This window comes from Ursus maritimus, unplaced genomic scaffold (assembly GCF_017311325.1).
Source record: "Ursus maritimus isolate PB19 unplaced genomic scaffold, ASM1731132v1 scaffold_5, whole genome shotgun sequence".
NCBI lineage: Eukaryota > Metazoa > Chordata > Mammalia > Carnivora > Ursidae > Ursus > Ursus maritimus.
In genome coordinates, this window is record NW_024426663.1 from 9,713,464 (window position 1) to 9,724,575 (window position 11,112).

General features: G+C 40.3%; 1 non-coding gene across 1 annotated transcript; it reads right to left on the reverse strand.

The window, feature by feature from the left end:
* Positions 1-10,166: 10,166 nt before the first annotated feature.
* LOC121100899 lies at positions 10,167-10,271 on the reverse strand. The gene has a single exon (XR_005832681.1). It is a non-coding gene; the product is annotated as a U6 spliceosomal RNA (small nuclear RNA).
* Positions 10,272-11,112: the final 841 nt, after the last annotated feature.

Below are 11,112 nucleotides of genomic sequence, written 5' to 3' on the forward strand. Positions count from 1 at the left end.
ATGGCCAAAAATAATGACCTGGCTGGTTGATGGCATTTGCTTGGGTGATTTCGTTTCTTACGTTCAAGTAAGATAGGACATTTCAATAAATATAATTTTGTAATCCCAGAGGCACCGAATCTTTATCTCATCTTAAATTAGATCAAATGGTCCCACTTTTTACTTTTTCAGGGGCCCTAAAAAATGGAGAATCAAAACATGTCATTGTGCATTTTAGTGCGGGAATTACACGAAAGGGCACTGGTTCTCATAAACCCCATAGGCAAATTGTTGGTAAATAATTTGTAAAATGTTTAGTCCATGCTAGTCTTCATGAGAGAATTCTGGTATTCTGGTGGATTATGTGAAGAGACTTTTTTATTTCCTCCAGAGTGCTGCAGACGTTTGTGAACCGTAGGCATTTAAGCACTCTCTACGTTAACCACAAAGGAACAAGCATACCTACAGAAATGCAATTTAGTTTTGAAAACTAACACAAATATCCAGCTCAAACTCCCCGTTTGAGTCCTTTCCCGGTTTGTGGTACAAAGTCTCTGCGTACAGAATGAAACAGAAAGCCATGCTGAGAGCAGGACCAGAAGATCAAGCCGCCAACAGAAAAAGATACGTGAGTGCTTCATGGAGGAGAGGATTAAAACCCCAGCTTTCTCATGGGTGACGAGAGTGCAGATTGCTGCGTCACCCACTGCTCGGTGTTGTTCAGAGGCTGATAATGAGGCAGAATAGAGCCAACATAACAAAGCCTTTTCTCCAAGTTGCTCACAAAACCAGCCGGGCCTAGAGAGCACCGTGAGCGGCAACGGCGCTGGGCCACTTGGGGCTTGTTTCCTTTTGTTGGTTTTCTTTAAATCTCAGCTGTCAGCTAAGCAGACCTTTGACCCTGCAAGCAGTCCATTGAGCAGGCAGGACTCAGGATGGAGTGACGGGTTTGTATTCCTTAATCTTAGCCATAATTTGCGCGTCCTCACCAGAGGTGACATAAAAATACCACATAACTCTTCTAGAGGCTGTGTGTTAATTAGCAGAATTGACATTACACATTAATCATATTTTCCTGGTATCGCTTGGCTCCTACAAAATTGAGTCTAGGATTCTTTTTAAAAACTATAATTCACATGTAAGGTTCATATAATTGATAGGATACTTTGCAGGTATTCAAATGAAGCAGCTCTCTTTATACTGGAATGTAGTAATACTTTCTGAGATATGCTAAGTAAGCAAAGACACAGAACAGACCTCATGGTGATGCAGGTAGGCCAGGTCCAAGGACCCAGAGGGGAACCCCACAGGAGCAGCCAATAGGGTTTTTGACTTCACGCAGGCTGGAAATCAAACGTGAGCTAGCAGGCGTGAAAGCAGAGTTTATTGAAGATACAGATGGAGTGTTCAGGAGACTTGGAAAGGAACATGAGTCTTGTCTTTGTTTTGGGTCTCCGGGGGTTTTAATTGAGGACGATGGTCTGATATATATGGAACCAGTCAGAACAAATACGAGGGCCCAGGTGTTTCCTTGGAGCCAGAGAGCCTCGGTCTAGAATATATCTGTGACAGCTTCCTCAGGTCATTCTCAATTGGTCCTTCCTTAAATGCTATTTATTCTAGAGAGATCATTAACGTCTTATCCCTTACGAGGAAGACCTATGCTGTTTGCATTACAAACCATGTGTAAAGTGGGGTGTGGGTACAGCTCCTAGCAAGAATAGAAGCAGAAAAAGGAGCAAAGAGCAAATTTTCATGGAGTCCTTCAGTTTCCCTGGCTCAATAGTAAGGAATATTTGTGTAGCAAAGTAATAGATAATACACATATCTGTCTCCGGAAGGGTAATATAAATGAGCCTCCTCCACCATATTATGGTGCAGGCAGACACGGGAACTGAAAACTTCAGAAAACTTCAACTGTAGTTCTCAGAGTCCCAACTTTGAACGGTGGCATCGAGAATTTTTATATATAAATTTCATAAATGATCAAAATTATTTTCAAATCTGATGTAAGCATATGGAAAAGCTTCAGAGAATACCGAGGGAATATAGTACGCACATCAACAGTTAGCTAATTCTTATTGAAATTGCAAAATCAGAGGCTGATTTTTCTTCTATCTATATTTATAAAATGGCACCATATTTTACATTATCTCCTAGAGAAGTTATAATCATCATGAAGTTTCTAGAAAAGCAAGCATTATGTTCTTAAAATTTCACATATGTTATAGGAATTAACATTATTTGTGCAGGAGTAGTTGATTGGCTCAAATAAATGCAAGATAGAAAATAATACTGTGAGAGCAAATACATAATGCTAGGTAGATATCCGTGGCTCCCAGCGGAGCAAAGGAGCCTGATGAGGGGCTCTATCCCAGGACCCTGGGATCACGCCCTGAGCCAAAGGCAGACGCTTAAGACTGAGCCATCCAGGCACCCCAGATGTTTTGGTTTTTTTGACTTCTATCATCTGTAATCTCTCCTTATACTTTCCTACCCTTTTAAACTCCCTCCTTTACTTCCCAAAAAGCACAGAGGCTAGGAGTATGGTAATATTTAATCATTTGTACTATTCTATTTGCTGCTGATAGTGAATACAAAAGTCATATTGAATAATAGGTTAAATATTTCATGATCATGGACTACTAGTTGATACTAGCAAGTATCTTGACTTTCAGGTCCTAAATTTTTAATCTCTTGCTCCCTTTAGAATTCTCTGTCACTACTTTTTGCCATTGTAATTACTGTGTGTCTTGGTGTGGACCTCCTGGGGTTGATTTTGTTGGGGCTTCTCTGCCTCCTGGATCTGGATCATTTTTTTTTCCCCGGAGTAAGGAAGTGTTTACTAATATCTCTGCAAATAAATTTTCTGCCCCCTTTTCTCCTTCTGTAATCTCTACAGTGTGAATATTATTGGGCTCGATGGTGTTGCTGAGTTCCCTTAATCTGTTCTCATGTTTTATTCTTTTATTTTTCTCCTGTTTAGTGCGAATGCTTTCCATTACTCTGTCCTCCAGGTTGCTGATCCACTCTTCTGCTTCCTAGGCTACTATTGATTCCCTCTAGTGTGTTTTTTATTTCAGTTACTAAGTTCTTCATCTCTGCTTGGTTCTTTCTTACATGTTCTGTTTCTTTGTTGAAGATCTTACTGGGGTCCTTCACTTTTTTCTCAAGTCCAGTGAGTATCATTATGACTGTTACTTTAAAATCTCTATCAGGTATATTGCTTGTGTCCATTTCTTGCTGTGATTTTGTCCTCTTCTTTCATTTGGGACATGTTCCTCTGCCTCCTGTTTTGCCTGACTCTCTGTGTCTGTTTCTGTGTGTTAGGAAAGTCAGCTATGTCTCCTGCTCTTGAAAGTAGTCGCGTTATGAAGACGAGGTCTCCAGTGTACCCTGTTCTCCAGAATCCAGCATTTTGGGGTGTCTCCAGTTTGCCTTCAGCCCAATCATCTGCAATGGCATTTTTTGCTTATTGTGGGCAAGGTTTGGTCCCTGTATGGTTCGTGGGCTAGTCTGGGGCTGCCCTGGCCTTGCATTGGATCAGATCGGGTATTTGCCAGAGCTGCAAACACACTGAACCGTGGGGCACTCTCTGTGCTGTCCTCTGAGTGGCTTTTGTTGGTGAGTGCGTCCTGCACTTGGACTAGACGTCTGCCCCAGCCCACTACTGCGACTGCAGTGGTATCTGTGGGTTTCCTCCCCTCCTCCCAGGGCAGAAGTCAGTTTGGTGTGGTGCAGGCCTCTGAGAGGACAGCTTGCACGCAGCCAAACTTGCAGTGCTGCTCTGGATAGACTCCTGCGAGGCTGTGCTGGCGGGCGCAGGTGCACAGGGTTGGGGGGCACATGGTGTTAGTAACAGCTGTGCTGCTCTGCCGTGGGACAGCACCTGGAGCTGCTTTGCAGAATTCCTGTGAGGCCTGGTTGGAGCGGGTGGATCCACAGGAGAGTGTGGGGGAAGGGCACACCGTTAACAAGCGAGGCGGAGAGTGTTCTTGCTGGTTCTACAGGTGTCCAGGTATGTAGGCTGTGGTGTGGTGGTGGAGGGAAATGGTGCTGGCTGGCTCTTTCGTTTTTGGAGCGTCTGAAGATCGCTGGCCCTCCAGCACCCACTGAGGTTAGTAAATAAATTGCCTTCTTGTATACCTTAGGCATTTTTCAAACTACTGAGTCCATGCTGTATCTCAGCTCGGTTGTTGGTTATGCTGTCTTTTTAAGGGCAGGGACTCCGTTTTCTATTGCCCTCTGTGTTTCCCAGGACTGAGCCACTGATTTTTAAAGTTCCAGGTGTTAAGCTCCACTGATTGTAAAAACTTGCAAAACTAAGATCCTCTGGTTTTCAAAGCCAAATGTCACTGGGGTTCATCATCTTATTGCTGGCTCCCCATGTGTGAGGTGCCTGGGCTGGGGTCTGCTGCTCTCCTGTTCTGTGCTTGCAATGATTCTGCCTCCCTGGACAGTCTTGTGGGTTGGTTTGGTTCCTGCTGGCATCTCCGTTCTTCCTACCATTTTCAGTGTGGCGTCTTCTCTACATTTAGCTGTAGACAGTGTCCTGCCAGATTGTTTCCTGGGTTATTTACACTGATGTGGGTGTTGTTTAGGTGTATTCCCTGGAAGAGGTGAGCTGAGTACCCTACTATCCTGCCATCTTCCCGGGAAGTCCAGAGATGAAATATTTATCAGGATTCTTAATGTTCCTTACTGGCCTTTGTTAAAAAATGCTTTATAAATGAAGTATACTTATCTGTAATATGCTTCTATTCCATAAGCACTCCATTCTCAGTGAACTGAATATGCACGAAATATGAATGAAAAAGTACGTTCTCGAAATCTATAGTTGCCCTTTATTCTTTGTGTTTAAAACGAATTTTGTTACACTGTATATTGAACTTAAAAATGTGTTGGTTTGCTGCTTAAGCCAGGTCATGAGCTATAGCCATACGCTTATTAGTTGACAAAATAGTCTTGTGATGCAAGAGGTAACTTTTGCTACTTTGCAAATAATGGGATTTGTAGGAGGACAGTATAATTAACTCTGAATTCTTTGACCTATTTGTATTTCTTTACTGTTTGCCTTATTTAAAAATAATGAGTCTTCAAAACGAGAAAACAGCTGAGTTTATACTTGCTATGTCTACATTTATCTTTGATCTTGCATGTAAATCATATGTGAAACACCGTACAGAGAAAATAACTATTGGCTTTAATGAGCCTAAAATATAACCTCATATATTAAGACAACAAATGTATGATTATAAATGTTATTTAAGAACGTTTATAGTTTTGGCTCTTTCTTCCTGGATTAATAAAATCTGGTTAGGCTGATACTTCTTTTCTCCATTTAATTATTACGTTTCTGTGTTAGTGTCTTCACTACATGCAAGACCAACAAAACAAAATAAAACACTTAACGACCAGAGACTAAGTTGTAGGAAACTGGAGCCACTCTAGAGCTTCTACATAGAAGCAGACTGAGTATAGGGAGAACTAATATCTTACAGAGTGATCGAAGGGCGTGTGAATGGCTCCGGACAACAAGAATGTCTTTTTGAACATGATCGCCGAACCGTTACTTCAGGTAAAATGGCGGCTCTGCTAAGGCAGAGATCAGGGTATTGCCTTGGAAACTGTTAGATCCCAGAACTCACCGGCCGAGTTTCCACCTAGGGTGGGAAACCTCAGCTCCCAACCCTGACCCCTCCACTGCGTCTGCCTCTTGAAACGCATAATGCCCCCACACAGACAACTCTATGTCATGGCAAACCACAGTGCTGCCTGTGTAATGGCACTTGTGAGCAGCGATCCCCGAAGAGAAAAGATGGCCCCGGCTTCATCTCTGCCTTCTAAATGCAGCTGCGAGTGAGTGTGCGCAGTTTTTAGCTTTACGGGTCCTTTGGTGCAGGAAGGTGTGCTCAAGGAAACGGAAATGGGTGCTGAATGCCCTGCCACATCCACTGCATTCATGTTTGCCAGTCTCTGCTAACATCTTAATAGGTTACGGTCTCAAAGAACACAGTGATCAGATTAACACGTTACTCTGAAGCAACGTGAATTCCTGAAGAGCAGTGATTTTATGTTGTTTGTGTTGAATTGCCAATAGGACTTGGTAGTGTAATAGCAAATGCAAATCAACAATAAAAGGGTTAGTTTTTCCTTTTGAAAATAAGGGGAGGGGCGCCTGGGTGGCTCAGTCTCTTTAGGGTCGTACTCTTGATTTCAGGTCACCATCTCACGGTTATGAGATCAAGCCCCATGTGGAGTCTGCTTAAGATTCTCTCTCTTCCTTTCCCTCTGCCCCTCCCCTCTCTCTAAAAAACAAAAAGAAAGAAGGGGAGGGACTTCTCTCCCCTCCTTTCTCTTAGAGCATTTACTTTAAAAACCTATAATTATGAGTTCTTTCTCTGTCTCTTGGAAATGTATACATATTTTTCCAGAAGCAAAATAAGCTTCTTGTCAGCTTAATAGTCCAGAAATGGATTTTTCAAGGACCTGAGAACTAGCTCTTTAGAATGTAAACATTTAAGAAAGATAGCACCTCTATCTCTTAGTTTCTGTGGGAATATATTTCTTTTCTTTGTTCATTCTTATCCTACATATAGTACTCTCAATATATTTTCTTATAAATTGTGCTTGCTCCATGAGTATTTATGTTAAGTACTAATCACTGAGCTCTGTTCAAATTAATTTAATTAAAATCACTCTATTTTATTTTATTTTTACCTTACTTTTACTAATGTGTCATTTGTCTATGGTTGTACATTTTGTTATTTCATGCCATGTCCCTTACCCTAAGTATTAGAGTTGAGTGGCTTGAAACTGAATCCCCACCTAGTTAACACTTCTCTATTCATCTCAAGGCAATCTCACTGCCTAAAACTATTTACTTTCCAATATTTACCTATGATTGTTCCCAGGACACATTACATAATACTTTCTAACCCCACAGATTAGACTTTTGCGTGTTGTATTCTATTGTCCACAGATGGGTTTTGGTCACGCTGATGATATTGCTGAAAAACCAACCAACCAGGGATGCCTGAATGGCTTGGTCGGTTAAGCATCTGCCTTCGGCTCAGGTCATGATCCCAGGGTCCTGGGATCCCCACATTGGGTTTTTTGCTCAGCGGGGAGCCCGCTTCTCCCTCTGCCTGCCGCTCGCCCTGCTGTGTGCTCTCTCTCAAATAAATAAAAAGAAAAGAAGAGAAAAAAATCAGTTTCTCAGGGAAATATGAGATCAAACTATGTCCTGAGGAAGGGCCTAGGGAGGATTAGCAAACAGGCCAGGGATGGAACTCAGAGAATGGGCCAGTAACACAAGGAGCTGAGACTGTTCCAAAGATATTTCTAGCTTTTGAGGAGAAAGATTCTCAAGAGTATTTGCTTTCTTTTTGATCCATGGACAGTTTAGGTTTTCCATAATTAGTTCCATTCAGAGCTGGATTCTGAGGAATTCTTCCTTAATCCTCTTGATAGAGATGAAAGCAGCTCCTGTGGGGCTGGCAAGGTCAAGCCCCTGTGCTAAGTCTGTTCAGAAGGTTGGGAAGATCTGTCACTACCACAGTCACCTCAAGGTGCTGGGAAGACCTGGAAGCATTTCTCACAGTAGAAACTGGAAATCAGGGAAGCCCTTGGTGGAATATAGAATAAAAATTTGTTTCTGTTGGTCTTCTTGAGACTTCAGAGTATTTTTATTTTTAATACGAGGATACTTTGATGGTGGACTATGAAGCAATGTCCTGTGGGAAGAGGCCGGCAAAGAGAAGGAGGGGAAATTAGAAACCCAGACAAGTTGCTTCTGGGGGCGTCTCTGTGTTCAGTGTTTGACTAGCTCAAGACTGTCCATCATAGAACAGGGTCTTTACACTCTGGGTAGTTTCAAAACAAGCCACTGTCTGTTTAACAATTCTCTTGTCTGCACTTAATTTTTAAGCCTTTCAGTATTTCTGAACATACTAAGGAAATCAGAAGAAAGGATTCTGCATATGAGTTGGGTTAGAGTATGAAAGAATTACACTGTTTGTGGTTCTTAGAGTTTGCATGAAGTGGTGTGATATGAAGTCTAATCAGACTAGGTAGATACGTAAAGGCTTTAATCCAGCTTGAATTGATGTTTATGTGTGTGGTGTAAGATAAGTGCTCAGTTTTCCCAGTACCATTTATTGAAGAGAGTGTCCTTTCCCCATGGTATCTTTTTGTCTCCTTTGTCAAAAGTTAATTGACTATATATGTATGGGTTTATTTCTGGGCACTCTGTTTTAATATATGTGTCTCTTTTTACTGAATAAATTTCACACGTAACCATTGTGTGAATTTGTTATATAGTATGCTACTTTGATTTATTATATAATATAATTGGTATTATGGTACTATTTATCACGTTACATAATTATAGTATAATAGTATTGTCTACATTCATTATACTGTGCGTTATACCTCGGTGGTTTATTTACTACTTATTACAAGCTTATACCTTTAAAAACTATCGATCTTAGCGCCTTAGTCCCCATTTTCTGGTAACCACCATTTTACCCTCTATTTTTTTACAGGTTTGATTTTTTTCAGATTCCATATATAAGTGATATCACATAGTACTTCCCTTTCTCTGTCTGATTTACCTAGTTTAGCATAATGTGCTCAAGGCCCAATCATGTTGTGGCACATGGCAAGATACCCACCTTTCTCATGGCTGAGTAATACACACACACACACACACACACACACACACACGTACATACATACCATATCTTTTTGATACATCGATGGATTGTTTCCATTTCTCAGCTACTGTGAATAATGCTGTGATAAACATGGGAGTGCGTATATCTCTATGAAATCCTATTTTCATTTTCTTTGGATAAATACCCAAAAGTGGATTTGCCAGATCATATGGTACACCTAATTTTTTGAAGAATGTGCATATTGTTTTCTGTGCTGTTTATATCAATTTACTTTCCCACCAACAGCATATAGGGTTGCTTTTCACCATATCCTCACCAGCGCCTATTGTTCTTGACTTCTTTTTTTTTATTTTAATTTTTATTTATTTTTTTATGTAAAGTTCGATGATTCATTAGTTGTGTATAATACCCAGTGCACCATGCAATACGTGCCCTCCTTACTACCCATCACCAGCCTATCCCAGTCCCCCCACCTCCCTCCCCTCTGAAGCCCTCAGTTTGTTTCTCAGAGTCCATAGTCTCTCATGCTTCATTCCCCCTTCTGATTACCCACCCCCTTTCTTTATCCCTTTCTTCTTTGATGATAGACAGTCTAACTGGTATGAGGTGAAAATCTCATTGTGGTTTTGATTGGCACTTCCCTGATAATTTTTGATGCTGAGCATCTGTTCATGTGCCTGTTGGACTTCTTGATGTCCTCTCTGGAAGAACATTTTGGTTCTTCTGCTAATTTTTAAATTAGATACTTTTTATTATTAAGTTCTGTGCATTTCCTATATATTTTGGACATTAATCCCTTATCCAATATATTATTTGGGAAAATTTTCTTTTACTCTATAGGTGGTCTTTTCATTTTGTTTCTTTTTCCGTGCAGAAGTTTTTGAGTTTGATGTATTCCCATGTGTTGATTTTTGCTTTCATTGTTTGTACTTTTGGTGTCATGTCCAAAAAAAAATCATTGCCAAGACCAATACTGATGAGCTTCTTTCTTATGTTTTCTCCTAGGAGTTTTATGGTATCAGTTCTTATGTTTACATTTTTGATCGATCTCAAGCTAATGTTTGTGAGTGGTGTGAGGTAGGGGTCCGATTTCATTGTTCTGTATGTTTCTCCAGTTTCCTCAGCACCATTTTATCCTTTCCTCATTGGCTCCCTTATCACATATCAGTTCACTATATATGCTAGAATTTAATTCTGGGCTTCCTTTCTGTTCTGTTAATCTATGTGTCTACTTTTGTGCCCAGAACCTTACTGTTTTTATTACTATGACTTTGTAATATAGTTTGAAATCAGGAACTGTGATACCTCCAGCTTTGTTCTTTTTTTCTTAGGATTGTTTTGACTATTCAGGGTCCTCTCTGGTTCCATCAAATTTTAGAATTGTTTCTTCCATTTCTGTGAAGAATGCCTTTGACATTGTGATGGGTATTGTATTGAATCGGGAGATGGTGGTGGGTTAGTATGGCCATTTTTACAAATTACATCTTTTTGTCCATGAACAAGAGATGTAAAAATAGGGATTGTTCCACAAGTTTGCGTGTCCTTCTTGCACAGGAACCATACTAATCTCTCTGTATCATTCCAATTTTGTGTATGTGCTGCCAAAGCAAGCACTGGGGATCTTTTATAGAGGCAGACTTCTTATACCATGCCCAGTAATGAAGGCCCTAAAACTTAGGGCTGTCATTAGTCCATAAGGAATCTTTACCTGAATTTAACAAAGCTCATGGGCAAGAACCGAAGCCAAGGTGCCTGGATCTGCATGTGGAATGTGAGCTGGATTTTCCCTTTACATACTAATTTTTCCAGCTCGTTGAGTAGAGTGCACAACCTAAAAGGCTCTGGGTATAATCCCTGCTAATTCTATTTTTATTCAACTCCAGCCAAATAGAAAAGTTTGGCAAGGTAATTTTACCGAATAGGATATAGATACACTCCTTTTGGTATGTGTCCTCAAATCTTGTTTAAAACTCATGGTTGGTTTGCAAAAAGAAAAATAATTCATAGGAAAGTTATAACCTTTATTGTAGTCTGACACCTTCAAAAGCAATAAAAATAAGCTGTTATAAAATAGGATAAGTGGAAGCTCTAAGAAGGAAGTATTTAGGATCTTGTACATTTCTTACATACCTACTTTGTAATTACTATGTTGAATTGGAATTATGTGTCTATTTTTCTGCTTACTCCCAAACACTATCCTTAAAAGCAAAGGAAAATGCGTTTCATGTTTGAATTCCAAGCAAAAGGCACAGTGCCACATAGTCGGCATTTAATGAATGCATAATACGCATTATTTTTCACTATTTTACTTCCTTAGGGAATACTAGTGTAAAATATCTGAGCTATAAATTTTGAAATAGCAACACGTAGATTTTTTTCTAATGAGACAAACATAGAAGGACTGTTTTCTGTACTCATCCATTTCTAAGACTACTACAGCTTGGCAGCATACTTC